Source organism: Chenopodium album, chromosome 22, assembly GCF_948465745.1.
Source record: "Chenopodium album chromosome 22, dcCheAlbu1.1, whole genome shotgun sequence".
Classification (NCBI taxonomy): Eukaryota; Viridiplantae; Streptophyta; class Magnoliopsida; order Caryophyllales; family Amaranthaceae; genus Chenopodium; species Chenopodium album.
Window position 1 is genome coordinate 13,096,323 of NC_137855.1, and position 14,549 is coordinate 13,110,871.

The 14,549-nt window shown below is 33.0% G+C and overlaps 1 pseudogene; it reads left to right on the forward strand.

The window, feature by feature from the left end:
* Positions 1-12,370: 12,370 nt before the first annotated feature.
* Positions 12,371-14,284, forward strand: LOC145604673 (2-methylpropanoate--CoA ligase CCL4 pseudogene; annotated as a pseudogene).
* The last annotated feature ends 265 nt before the right edge of the window (positions 14,285-14,549 follow it).

Genomic DNA, 14,549 nt, shown 5'->3' on the forward strand with positions numbered 1-14,549 from the left:
TTTTGTGAATATTTCATTAGACTTGAGGGATTTTTGGACTATGATCATCGTAGTCTTTGGGAGGCTTGTGAGATTTGTTATTTTGGTTTGAATGAGCAAACTAGGAATATAGTTGAAAGCATGCATAATGGTGAATTTAGAGCATTGTCAATAGATGATACTTGGGATTTCTATGTTTGGTTTGCTTGGGATGTATATAATAGGGGTAATCATGATTCTAATGTTGATGTGCAATGTCTTGGTTCTTCTAATATTAGCATGAATTCCCATGATTTGTCACATAATCCCATTAGTGAACCTAAAACAAATGCTTTCAATTCTATTTCCCTTTTGTTTTCATGATAATGAGATGCATGCTCAATTTGATGCTAATGGTGTGTTTCAATTTTCTTCATTATTTAACATACCTTCTTGTGGTGTACTTCCACTAGTATAATAAACAAATTAGGCACTGGTTCAAACCCCCCATAAGCCACCGGTTTTGAACCGTTGACTTTTTAGGGGGTGGCAATACGTAATTAAAAAGGCCACCGGTTCAAACCGGTGGCAAAAACAAGAAATGAGAATACATTACATTGCCACCGGTTAACTGGTGGCAAAAAATAGTTTTTTTTTTGTCATGTTTGCCTTTTTCACTTGAAATATGTCAAATAATTAATTTTTTTTGTTGAGAGATATCAAACAATTAATTTAACCAACGCAACACATCAAAATTAAAAGAGCTTGAAAATAAAATATAATCAGAAATTTATTTACCTTAACTTTAAATTGTTACTAGATGTAAGCCCGTGCGATGCACGGTTTTTAAATATTTCAGTTTGTATATTTTTTTTGTAATTTCTTAATATTTTTTGTTTTTATTTTCTATTCTATTATTTTAACATTAATTTAAGGTAAAATATTTTGTTAAGTTTTAAATTATTCTTATTTAAATTTTACCTATATAGAACTTGAATTTATAAATTGAAATAATATTATCTCATTCATCGGTTAGTTAGATAAAATCATTAAATCAAAATCTATTTTTTAATTTCTAATTATTTTTTAAAATAATATAAATACTAATGTAAAAGATAATATAAAAGATAATTTTTGTTTTTTTTTCATAATTTATATCTTAAATTACTATTTTTTGTTTTCAATTCTCAAATTTCATTTATTAATATTTTTTAAATGGCGAATGAAAATTTAAATTCTAAATTAATATATAAATCTAATTTTTCATTGGTCGAAATATTACTTTTGCTTACGTGGCGTGCAATGCACGAATTTTTGTATACATTTTGTATATAAATATTTTTTTTTTGTGATCTCTTAATTTTTTTTCTTGCATTTTAAGTTTTTAAATTTTGTATGAAAATATCATATCATCAGATTTAATATAATTTTTAGTTTTTAAAATAATATAAATCCTAATATCTAAAGATAATTTTTAGTTTTTTAAATAATATAAATCCTGATATCTAAAGATAATTTTTAGTTTTGTAACAAACAAAAATGATAAAATTTAGTGTTTATAAATAAATTACTATTCGTCATTTTTACCTACGTGGCAAAAATTTAAAATTTCATTCGTCACTTTTGTTTAGGTGGCGAACGATTTTTTTAATTCTAAAATAAAATAGAAATCTAAATTTTCATTGGTAAAAAATTATACCTTTTCTTACGCGGCGCTCCCAATGCTCTCGAAAAATGCCTAATTTATTTATATATATATCAGATTATACAATACCAAGAAAAAAAAAATTACAGACATCAAAATAAAAAAAATAATATTAAATACAATATCAAAATCCAAAAAAAAAAAAAACATCTAAATCAATAGTCCAAAATTGACATCTTAATTCTTCTATGCGGAGTGATAAAATAATACCTGCATCAATTAAACAACAAATCAAATTAATAACAACTCACAATAAAATGCGAAAAAATAGAACACTCATGCAAACCCAGAAAATTCGAGAAGTCAGAAAAATCCAAAACACTCATGAATTCAGTTCAAAAACTCACAATCTATGTGGAGTATTAAATTAATAAAACAACAAGATTCATAAACTCAAAATAATTTAAAAATAAAACAACCTAGAAATCACCTAAAATCCAAGAAAATCGATTAAAACCTATTTAGCCTAGAAAAATCAATTGCTCAAAGCAATTTCGAAAATCAATTATATTAAACCCTAAATAGTACAAAATCGAATTAAACCCAAAAATTAAACCCGAACCTTGAAAAATACGTAGACATTGTTGTTGATGTTGATGTAGATCGAACAAGAAGGGGATGAGACCGAAGGTGGTATTCAATAAATTAGACGAGAATCGGGGAAGAACGAAAGAGAAAGAGAGAGAGAAGGAGATGAGAACGAAGGAGAAAGGAGATGAGATCGAAAGAGAAAGAAGGAGACGAACAAAGAAGAGAGAGAAGGAGAGAGAAGGAGAAGGAGGAGAAAGAAAGAGAAGTAGAGCGGCTGAGGAGAGTAGGGTTTATTTGGGTATTTATGGGGCGGTTTTTTTAAAAAAAAATAATAAAGCCACCGGTTTGAACCGGTGGGTTTAATATTTTACCCACCGGTTTGAACCGGTGGTTTTAATATTTTACCCACCGGTTCTCTTTGAACCTATGGCAATTCCCTTCCCTCGTTTTTCCCCACTTTTTTCCCCACCGGTTCTTAAGAACCGGTGGCCTTAGGGTGGTGCCAATTTCGTTTTTTCACCTAGTGTTCGTTCCTTTAATGACGAATCTCATATGCTTGATTGTGCCCCCACTCCCCAATGTGATGTATATGTTCATGACTTAATGTTAATTCTTCCTATCTTGGTTGTACTTTATTGTTTTATAAAGGTTACTTTATTCTCTTATAATTGGCGCCATATGGTGTGACCAGCCGCACATTAAACATGCTAAAAATTTTAAGTGATTTCGTTAATATCAATTATATGAAACAATTTAATTTTATTATTATTTTTGGCAAAATCTAATAATAATCATCATCTTGAAGTAATCTCATTGATATATATATATATATATATATATATATATATATATATATATATATATATATATATATATATATATATATATATATATATATATATATATATATATATATATTAGGGCTCTTGTGAGAACACCTCCCTTATGTGAGAACACTCTCTTATGTGAGAATAAATCTGGGTCGTTGATTAGATCTAATCCAACAGCAAATAACATGCCATTAGTAATGGCAATTTCGTAATTTCGTTTGCTGAACCCTCCTCCTTCCTCTTTTATGTTGTTCTTTCTCTCTCTAAAAATTTCAGCAGCTTTTTCTCTCTCTCCCTCTACATATTCCTATTTCATATACCTCTTTGGTTGTCTCTCTCTCTCCTCCATTGAAGGAGCTTTTAAGCTTTCTTTCCTCCATTGAAGGAGCTTTGCTCTAAGCTATCTCTCCTCCATTGAAGCCACTTCTAATTAAGGTAATCATCATAAATCAATTTCACAATCTACGGTTTAAATCAATAGGTATAATTTCAAATTTGGGTCTACTTTTCAATTATTTAATTTTTTAACATTATCTTTTTAGTTTGATGTGTTCAATTCTTCATTCAATTTATGAGTTATAGATAATTTCCGGGCATTAATGGATGTTCGGGAAATTATTTAATTAATTTCACATTTTTATATTTTTGATGTTCTAAATATTTGGTTTCATGTTCTGAAATTAGTTGATTTGTGTTTGTTTATGTAAATTAGGTTTTGATAAATTTGATTCTATCTTTATAATTAATTATACTCAAATGGAAACATTTTATTGTTTGATAAATCTCTTTTCTGTGAATATTCTCGATGTGCTTTGTGTGAATTCCTAAGCAAGACTCTCGACATGTTGACAACCGATATTTGGAATATAAAAATTCTTTTTGGCACAAATACAACAACAAACCGAAAAATTTGGTAATATCTATCTGTCTCATTTACTTGTGCTTAGCATCAGATATTCTAAACATTTATTTCAATGTTCTAAATCTTATATCACATGTACTAAAATTATACTCATATGTTCTAAATCAGTTGCTTTAAAAAAAATTCATGTTCCAAATAGTACTTATGCTCTTAACATGTTTACTTATACATTCTTAATATTTACCAGTTTTTTGGAATTGTACTCCGTATGTCATTTTCTAATACTTATTTTAATGTTTAATTTTTAGTTGAGGGCTTTTGCCGTGTTCTTGTCAACCAAGAGATCAAAATGCGATCAAGAGGTTTCTATTTTCAAAACTAGGACATTAAAAAAATGAGTTAAAGAACCAATGATAACAATGATAATTGCGGCGTGTTTTTGCTTAAACACATGGAAACATATCATGGTGAGAAAGATATACCAAATGGGATAGTGGATCAAAATTGAATGATGTAAGTTTGTTTTATAGTATTACGCATGTTCATATGTTCTAAATTTTTGTATATATGTACTAAATTTTTATACACATGTTCTAAATTTAAACTCATAAGTTCCAAACTGTATGATGTAAGTAGCAGATTAAATTGAATCATGTAAGTTGTGTATATCTAATTTTTTTTAAAAAAAAAAATTATAAGGATGTAAAAAGTAGGATAGCGGTTACTAAAGTCTTTTATCTTATTATATTGCAGATCGATCAAATGAAGAAATTGAGGGTGGATTTTTGTGCTAAAATATTATCACACAAGGAAAATGAGCTACATCACGAGATTACTTCAAGATCACGGAAATGGGCGAAAGAAAATATTTTGTAATATAATTTTAGAAATAGCATGTAAAATTTTATATAGTATAATTATACTTTAAATTGTGCCTTCACTCGAACTATTTTTCAAAAGGTTGTATTTGAATATATAAGTTTGTCTTGTCTTTCTTGTGATCTACTTCATTGTTGTGCAAGAATATAAAAATACAATTTATTATATATTAATATTCATATGTTCCAAAATTTTACCCATATGTTGTAAATATTAATGTCAAAATATATAATGTTATATAAATTTTTATTTTCTAAATTGTTATTTAGAAATCCCCTTAGAAAAAAAACAATAGCATGTTATTGTAAACTATTAGTCATATGTTCTAATTTTCTTACCCATGAGCCCATAAGTTCTAAATTTTTATACATATGTTCTAAATTATTACTCATATGTTTTAAAATGTTAACCTTATGTTCTAAATTATATGTTTATATATGTTTTAAATTATAACTCATTTTTAAATTAAAACTCATATATTCCAATTTTTTATTCATATGTTCTAAATTTTTAGTCATATGTTCTAAATTTTTAATCATATGCTCTAAATACTATTGTCAAAATATTACTCATGTAATTAAGAACTAAGAATTTAAGTGATTAATTTTAATCATATGATCTAAATCAAAATTTTGAAATCGCAATGGAACCATACACCACACATGATTACCAATTATAACTCATATATTCTAAATTTTTAGTCATATGTTCTAAATTTTAATACATATGTTCTAATTTTTAATACATATGTTCTAAATTAAACTCACAAGTTCCAAACTGTAATCATTTCTATAATACAAAAAAGTGTTATTCAATACACAAATTCAAAAAAATGTTCCAAAATTATTAAGTATCATCTAACTTTTTTTGGAAAATTTCGAATATCGTGGTGACTCAATTCCCCACAACCTTTGCATAACCTCTTTTTTTTTTCTGATTTTGTTCTACTGCCTTTTCTTTGTCCCCCTTTAGTCTTTTCCCACTTCCAGATCTTGTTTCAACATTTGAAGTCTCTACAGATCTTGTTTCAACATTTGAAGTCTCTACAGATCATAACCTCCAACGTTATCATAACCTCCAAGTATTTCCTTCATCATTCGAAAAGTTTTTACAAGGCCAATATTCACCTATTATAGGCACAAAAAAGTTTTAGAACATATTAAGAAACTTTTGGAACATGTGAATAATATTTTAGAACATATGAGTAAAAGTTTAGAACGCACTGTAAAAATTTATGAAAGAGTTACCTTAGAGTTATCAACAATCATTTTTTTGTGCAAAATGTTCATCTTTCTTCCTTCTTTTTGAAATAGATTACAACTTGGTGTGTAGAGGGGATGAGTATGTCCTTCGTGAAATTGTGTCACTATATACTTTTCATCTTCACAATGTTTTAGAACCATAAGAGCTCTGCACCCAACACGAGTGACTAATCTTTTTCTTGTTATTGAAATTTTGCCTTCCTTGCTTTGTCCTTCTTTATCATTTGGAATACTCTCAACAATAGGCTTTTTCTTCTCCTTGAAACCCTGTTTGTTGCATAAGACATATTGGAATGCCAATTTTTTCTCTGTATGCCTTTTACTGGTAGACTTCCTAGTGTTAAAACCAGCAACAAGTGCATATGATTTATAAAATTCAACACCCTCATCAACACTATTAAATTTCATTCCTATTGCAGGTTTTAACTCATTGCGGCACATAGGAAACCATTCTTTTGTTCCTCCGAAAGTTAATATAGGTACTACTGTAGGAGTAGTACTTGGCACACTTGCATTGGCATTAGAAACATTATCAAGTTGTTCGTTGTTGTTAATAATTTCTGCACAAAAGTAATTTTAACAAGTTAAAAAATTTTAGAACAAATGAATAAAATTTTAGAACATATGATTTAATATTTAGAACACATAATTAAATAAGAACATAAGACATTATTTAGAGCATAGATTTAAGACTAAAATTTACTTAATTATTTACAGCATAATTTGGAACATTAGACTAAAACTTTAGAGCACATGATCAAATATTTAGAACACATGATTTTAGACATCCCATTAGAAAAATCAAAACATGTTCCAAAATTTTACTCATTTGTTCTAAATTATTTATCAAATGATCCAAATTATTTATCAAATTTCACTCATCTACATTCTCATTTATTACTTTCCCTTGCTTTCCTACCAACATGTTCTAATTTTATACACACATGTTCTAAAATTTTCGACCATGTTCTACGATTTTGGAACATGTTGTACATGAAAACATCCAAGTTAATAAAAAAAAAAAACCTGCTTCATTATTTGCTTGTTCATCCATAATTGTCAACCTAATATAATGAACCTGCAAAAATAAATTCAATCCAAGCAATTAAGTTTAATAAATTCCATATCAAAGAAAAAAGCACTCCACATAATCATAAGAATTAAAATTGCAGCAAACATAATCAAACAAAATCATAGAGTAAATCGAACAAAATCGCAGCAAACATAATCAAACAAAATCGCAGCAAAAAATTGAAGCAAAAAAATCGAAAAATCGCATAAAAATCGAAGCAAAAAATCACTTCAAAAATTGACAAAAATAGCAAAAAAATCGCTTAAGAATTTAAAAAACTGAATCATAAGAACTTAATCATAAGAATTGAATTACTTACCTAAGAACAAGAGGAGAGAGAAAGTCAAGCTTATGGAGAGAGAAGCTGGTAATTTGAGCAGAGTTGAATGCGTGGGTTTTAGGTTTGTGAGGGGTTTATATTTGAGCATAAATTTACATTTTTGCCATTACTCTTGGAGTGATCTCAGCTGTTGGATCTTGTTTTATTGAATGATGGTTGTGATGTATTCTTATATATGATAGATTTCTCATATAAATAGCTATTCTCATGGGATCCCTCCCCTATATAAGGGGGGAGATTAAAATTCATTAATAATAAGCCATACGACACATACATAAGAGATCGTAATCGAACAATACAAAGACAAAAGAACCAATTACAAGTTCGAAATAAAGGAAACTTCAATTGCACGCGCAAAATGACTTTTAGAAGTACCCTTGGCTCATATGACGCTGTCCTATGCAGCCTCTTGCAAGGGGGTCGACCTGAAATCAAAATTGGTATCGTACACTTCACCATTGACAAGACAGTCTTCGATTTAAACACGAATATCGGCATGGAAGCATAACCCTTTAGCCCAAACCAACAAAAGATCAAACCAAAGCCCCATAGCCAAAAAACCCAACTTAAATCCTGCACCAGAAGATCGGTACACCGATCGGCACGCCCCATATCACCCCAACACACCACACAAACAGAAAAGATAACAAAACTAAATAGCACACAAAGACTCCTAAAAGAAAAAACAGGAAGAAACTTAAAAACTAAGACAACGAACGAAACCCTAACAACCCACCCCGCCGCCAGACTGAGCCCCACCACCAACGCTCCGGGGATCACCAACCCAACCCACAAACCGCCGGACAGAAAAGCACGGACCGGCGAGACCCGCCCGAGAAGCCCAAACCCCACACAACCCTTAACCGCGGCAACGACAGCCCTACACGAGGGACTTAGAGGGAGATAACTCACCCTCCCCGTTCTCGTACTCAACGTCGCGACAACGGACAAAGAGGTGGAGCATAGGCGCGGCGGGGAAGCGGAAACGAAATACGGCGGCAAGCCGGCCGCACGGCCGGTGATGAACAGAAGCTGCGGACGAAGAGGAGGGGCGCAAGTTGTAAGGCTGAAAAGACAAAAAACCAAAACGGGAAAGGGAAAAAACAACCTAAGGGAATAGATCAGAGGCTCGGCGACGCTGTGGCATGGGCGGTGAGCCACACGCCCGCCGGCGATCCTCATGGCCGGAGTAAAAATTGGGAAAACGGAAAGTTTTGGGAGAGAAAGGGCTCTAGAGAGAGAAAGAAGGTTTTATAAGTAATCTCATTAATATATATAGTATGAATCAATTAAAAAAAAAAATTGGACTAATATTTTAGGTAAATGTTTATGGAAGAATAAGAGCACTAAATAAAAAGAAAAAAAATTATTACAAAAACAATATAAAAGATTTATAATAACATTATTGTAGTTGTATAATAAAAATATTCTAACAAAAAAAAATTCGACTTAAAAGATAGGGAAATTTTGGATGGAAAAAAGCACCAGCGTGTGACACACTCACGCGTGGCACTCCGGTGTCTGTTTTAGTATTTTGATTGATTGATTAATTTCCTGAAAAATTCTATTTTCTCTAACAATAATAATTTAATTATTTCTTCCTGAGGTATCCACTTCTTCATTCAATTTTTCAATGGGCTCTATTTTTCTATTTTATTTTTGTAATATTTGATGGATTATTTGTTTTGGGAATTTTTTTATTTTAAATTTTGATATGAAAATGAAAACAAATTTAAAAAAATTTTATTTGTTAAAATCGTGCATCGTACGAGACTAATCTACTACATAGAACTAGGACAGATGTTAAGAATGACACATGTGAATTCCTAGTGTAATATTTTTCCTCCAAAACCGTCTTTCTTCAATCTTATCTCGCCATAATTTTTTTTTTAATATATTTATGTAATATAATTTTCAATCAATCTCCTTATTTCTTCTACACATACACAATCAACTAAAATATTATTTTTAAATATGTTATATCTTTTCTTTCAAAAATCTATTAAAAGAATAATATTATTCTGCACACACTAGCTATCACAAAAAATTACTTTTTCCCCGTGCATTTATTTGAGATAAAATTTATTTTTACGGTTAATAAAAAATCTTCCAATTAACTATTACTCAAATATGACACGGTTAATAAAAAATTTATTTATTTATTTATTTATTTATTTTTTTAAAAAAAATACTAAAATATGACACGTTGACATCACTAGCTAATTCACCATTGACATGGAGTCATTTTTTTGGGGGGGTGTTAATAGGGGTGAGCAAATCGGGTACCCGGTCAAAATTTTAGGACCTGGACTTGGAATTGGTTGGAACCGGGTCCTAAAATTCGGAACCGGAATTGGAATTGGTTTAATCGGGTCCTAAAATTTAGGAATTGGAATTACAACCACCGGGTACCGGTTCCGGGTACCCACTTATGTATGTAATTTTCAAAATATAATACAAATTATAATTCTTATTTTAGTTAGTATCATTATTAGTGTTTAATACTTATATTTATATATGCATTAAGCTATTTGTATTCATGTTAGGTATTAATAATACTTTTTTATTTTACAAATTAGATACATTTAAGATATTTTTATTATCTAAAATTTATTTAGTTTAGGATATATTGGGTACCCGGGTACCTAACCGGTTCCGGTTCCAAAAAGTTGAGAATTGGAATTGGAATTGGTTATAACCGGGTCCTTAATTTATTACCCGGAATTGGAACCACCGGGTCCAATCTCGGTTCCGGACCCGCCGGTTCCTAACCAGTTCCGGTTCCAATTCCGGGTACCCGGAATTTTTGCTCACCCCTAGTGTTAAATACCGCCGTCCAAATTTATTGCCACCGCCATCATTTCAAGCAAACTGACGATTTTGCCCTTATTAACTTTTTTTTTTCCATTTCATTCTCTAACATTAGCCCATCAACCAAAACCGTTTCAACCACTACCTTCTACACCGGACAGCTACAACGACAGCGAAAGTCGACGAGAAATGGATGGTGAACAAGGTGGCTCGATAGAAAAAGAATCGGGGGTCAACCGCAGCTCCACGGTAACCGGATTTGACCTCCGATTACCGTGGACAGTAACCGGATATGGGCTCCAGTCACCGTGGACGGTAACCGGATTTGGACTCCGGTCACCACGGTCAATCGGAGGTCAAATCCGGTTACCGTCCATGGTAACCGGAGGTCAAATCCGGTTACCGGAGCCCAATTAAAAAATCGATCAGTTTTCTTAAAAAAAAAATTAAATGTGGTGGCTGGTAACCGGAGGTGAAAACCGGTTGCCCACCATGGTAACTGGAGGTGAAAACCGGTTACTGGTTGCAGTCAACAGGATTAGGTCGCCGGTTACCGGTGCTGGCAACCGATTTTCACCTTCGGTTACCCGCCACCTATTACATAAAAAAATAAAATAAAAAAACAAATTGGAAACTACTTACCTCATTTCCACCCATTCCGCTGTCGAAGTCGCCACCGCTGCAAGAGCTCGTCGCCAATTGCTTCCCGGTAATTCTCAAATATGTGGTGGTCGTGTGGTAAGAAAGGTGAGTGGTTGGTGTTTGAGGAGAGAGAAAAAAAATAAGGCTGAAAAATGGTTTGGGTTTAATAAGGGCAAAATTTTCAGTTTGCTCGAAATGATGGCGGTGGCGATAAATTTGGACGGCGGTATTTAGCATTTCACTTTTTTTCTGGTAAATAAGGCTTTTTTAATTTATCTAGTTTAGATCCCGTGCGATGCACGGCTTTAAACAAATACATTGTGAGATTTGTTTATAATACGGAGAAAAAAAGTTTTCTACTCCATTTATTAGTTGCATACATAGTTAGTAATTTCTATTGTAGGATATTACTTGTAAAATATACAAAAAGCCAAAAAAAAAATCACTATAATGAACACTTTTAAACATCGAAACAGTAACATACTTGTTAAAAAAAAATAAAAATAAAATAAAAAATAAACTCGAAAGTGACGAAAGATAAAGCATATGAAAGGTTTATTAAATAAAAAAAAAACAAAAGTAAAAGTAAAAGTAAATAAATAATAAAATCAAAACTAATGACATCATCATTGCGAATTGGCAGCAAAAATTTTTTTTATCAAAATAACATGTGTACAATTTGTAGAAGGATGATGTCAGCAACATTTTATTTTAGTATTAGTTAATATATGAGAAGCAATTTAAATTAGGTTTGCAAAAATTAATTGATTTTACATTTTTTTTCCTCAAAGATCGCTTTGACTCTCTCTCTCTCCTTTTTCATCTCATCTCAACGACTCAACCTATCCCATTCCATATTTCGTTTGTTTTTTTATTCACTTCATATGTACCATTGATTTAAGGATTATAGTATCAAATATTATTATTGTATTAAATTATGTATTGAACTTAAAACTATTTTAAAAATATACAGCTGTATGCAATATTGTTCTGTCAAATCCATGCATCGCACGGACGCTATCCTAATTCTCTTAAATTGTGAAGACTTTTAAGAGAGCAACCAAGAGCACTTAGATGAAATGAAAGGAGTACGAGATTACACCCGCAATTTCCCAATCTACAACGAGGTTTATTTATTAAAAATTTAAAGGTCAAATTGTATTAGGAGTTTCTGTGATTAGGTAGACAAGATATAGAAAACAAAATTAAATTATTCAATTACATCGTATCACACATTATAATACAGTAAATACACTAAAAAAAACACGGCAACTCTCAAATCTTGGCATCAAATGAAAATTTCGTGGTAATTTTACAAAAAGATTTAAATAATCACGACTTTCGAGATCGTTACAATAAACTATCCATTATTGCTGATAAAACAGTGACATGTGAATCATATCTCTTCTCCTTATCGTTACTCACATAAAGTTATAAACACAAACTTCATTTCATTTGCAATTAAACGTAACCCACTTACCCACAAATAAAACCACTTTTGACTTTATTGCCAAAAAACTCCACAAATGGATCATCTTAAACCCACACCTGCTAATTCTCCACCACTTACCCCTCTAGGCTACCTTGAAAGAGCGGCCACCGTGTATGGCGAGTGTGCCTCCGTTGTATACGGAGGCACCACCTACACGTGGGCCGATACCCATGATCGATGTCTTCGAATTGCATCATCTCTTTTGTCCTATGGCATTGAAAGAGGCCAAGTTGTATCTGTTTTAGCCCCTAATACACCTGCCGCGTATGAGCTCCACTTTGCTGTCCCTATGTGTGGTGCGATCCTTAACAACATTAATACCCGTCTCGACCCGAGGACTATCTCCGTGCTCCTCCACCACGGGGAATCAAAACTCGTGTTCGTCGACTATCAACTCTCGTCAGTCCTCCTCCAAGCGTTGGCCCTCCTCCCAACCTCCCACCCTCGCCCACGCCTTGTCCTGATTGAGGAAGCCGATCAAAATTTTAAAAATAATAATCAAGACGGGATTCAATCTCAGGTCTTAAGTAATCAATACTTAACGACCTATGATGAGATGATTAAAAAGGGTGATCCAAACTTTAGGTGGGTAAGACCAAATAGTGAGTGGGACCCGATTGTATTAAACTATACATCGGGTACCACTTCGGCACCCAAGGGAGTGGTCCATAGCCACAGAGGAGCGTTCATAATGTCCATGGACGCTCTGATCGATTGGTCCGTACCCAAGCAGCCAGTCTACTTATGGACCTTACCCATGTTCCACGCCAACGGCTGGAGCTTCACATGGGGTATGGCAGCGGTTGGGGCCACGAACATCTGCCTACGGAAGTTCGATGGCCCCACCGTATTCGCCACGATTCGGGCCCACAACGTGACACACATGTGTGGTGCTCCTGTAGTTCTAAACATGCTCTCTAATCTTCCCAACCCCACCCCACTCCCCTCCCCCGTTCACATCCTCACCGCCGGAGCTCCACCTCCGGCGGCGATTTTATTACGTACCGAATCACTCGGTTTCCTAGTTAGCCACGGGTATGGCTTAACGGAAACCGGGGGACTGGTTGTATCATGCGCATGGAAACCGCAGTGGAATAAATTCCCTGCGTCTGAAAGAGCAAGACTAAAATCCCGTCAAGGGATTCAAACTATTGGAGCTGCGGATGTGGGGGTGATTGATCCAGATACCGGGAAACCGGTCCCAAAAGACGGGAATTCCGTAGGAGAAATTGTTCTTAGAGGTGGGTTTTTGATGTTAGGGTACTTAAAAGACCCTAAAGCAACTTCCAAATGTATGGGAAATGATGGATGGTTTAAAACAGGGGATGTTGGGGTGATGCACCAAGATGGGTATTTGGAAATTAAGGATAGATCAAAGGATATTATTATTAGTGGGGGTGAAAATATTAGTAGTGTTGAGGTTGAATCGGTAATTTATGGTTTTCCCGGGGTGAACGAGGCGGCCGTGGTGGCTAGGCCGGATGAGTATTGGGGTGAGACACCGTGCGCCTTTGTGAGTTTGAAGGAAGGGGTGGATAATCCTCCAACAGAACAAGATGTTATTGATTATTGTAGGGCGAAATTGCCACATTATATGGTACCTAAAACTGTTGTGATTAAGGATGAATTGCCCAAGACTTCTACTGGGAAGATTCAGAAATTTGTGCTTAGAGATATGGCTAAGGCTTTAGGGCCGTCAAGACACTCAAGACCAAGTCGTTTGTGATAAGAAGCCTTGGTTTGCTTGGTCGTCGATGACTCATTGAGTAGCTTGCGAGTTGTCTTGTCTCATTTTAGTACCTATTATATTACCTAGTTTATTTATAAATGCGAGTTGTATCATGTAAATATTGGGTTGATGTTGTTCCAATTTTTTGAGGTTTGGTTTTGATCATTCCAATTCAAGTTATTAAATTGTAAGAACTACTTGAATTTAGACATTTTCCTTGAATAAATTCTGAATTTTCTTCAAATTCTGAATGTTTGGTACGTTTCCGTTTTTTTCTTTTAATTAATTTAAAACATGAAATGCAAATCGTCAACTGCAGAGAACACTTTTTTCTTTTTTTCTTTTGAGAAATGCAGAGAACACTTAATATAAGCAATTTAAGTAAATCTTTGTCGTCGAAGTATATTTGCCGTCCAAAAAAGTCTGATTGAGGCAA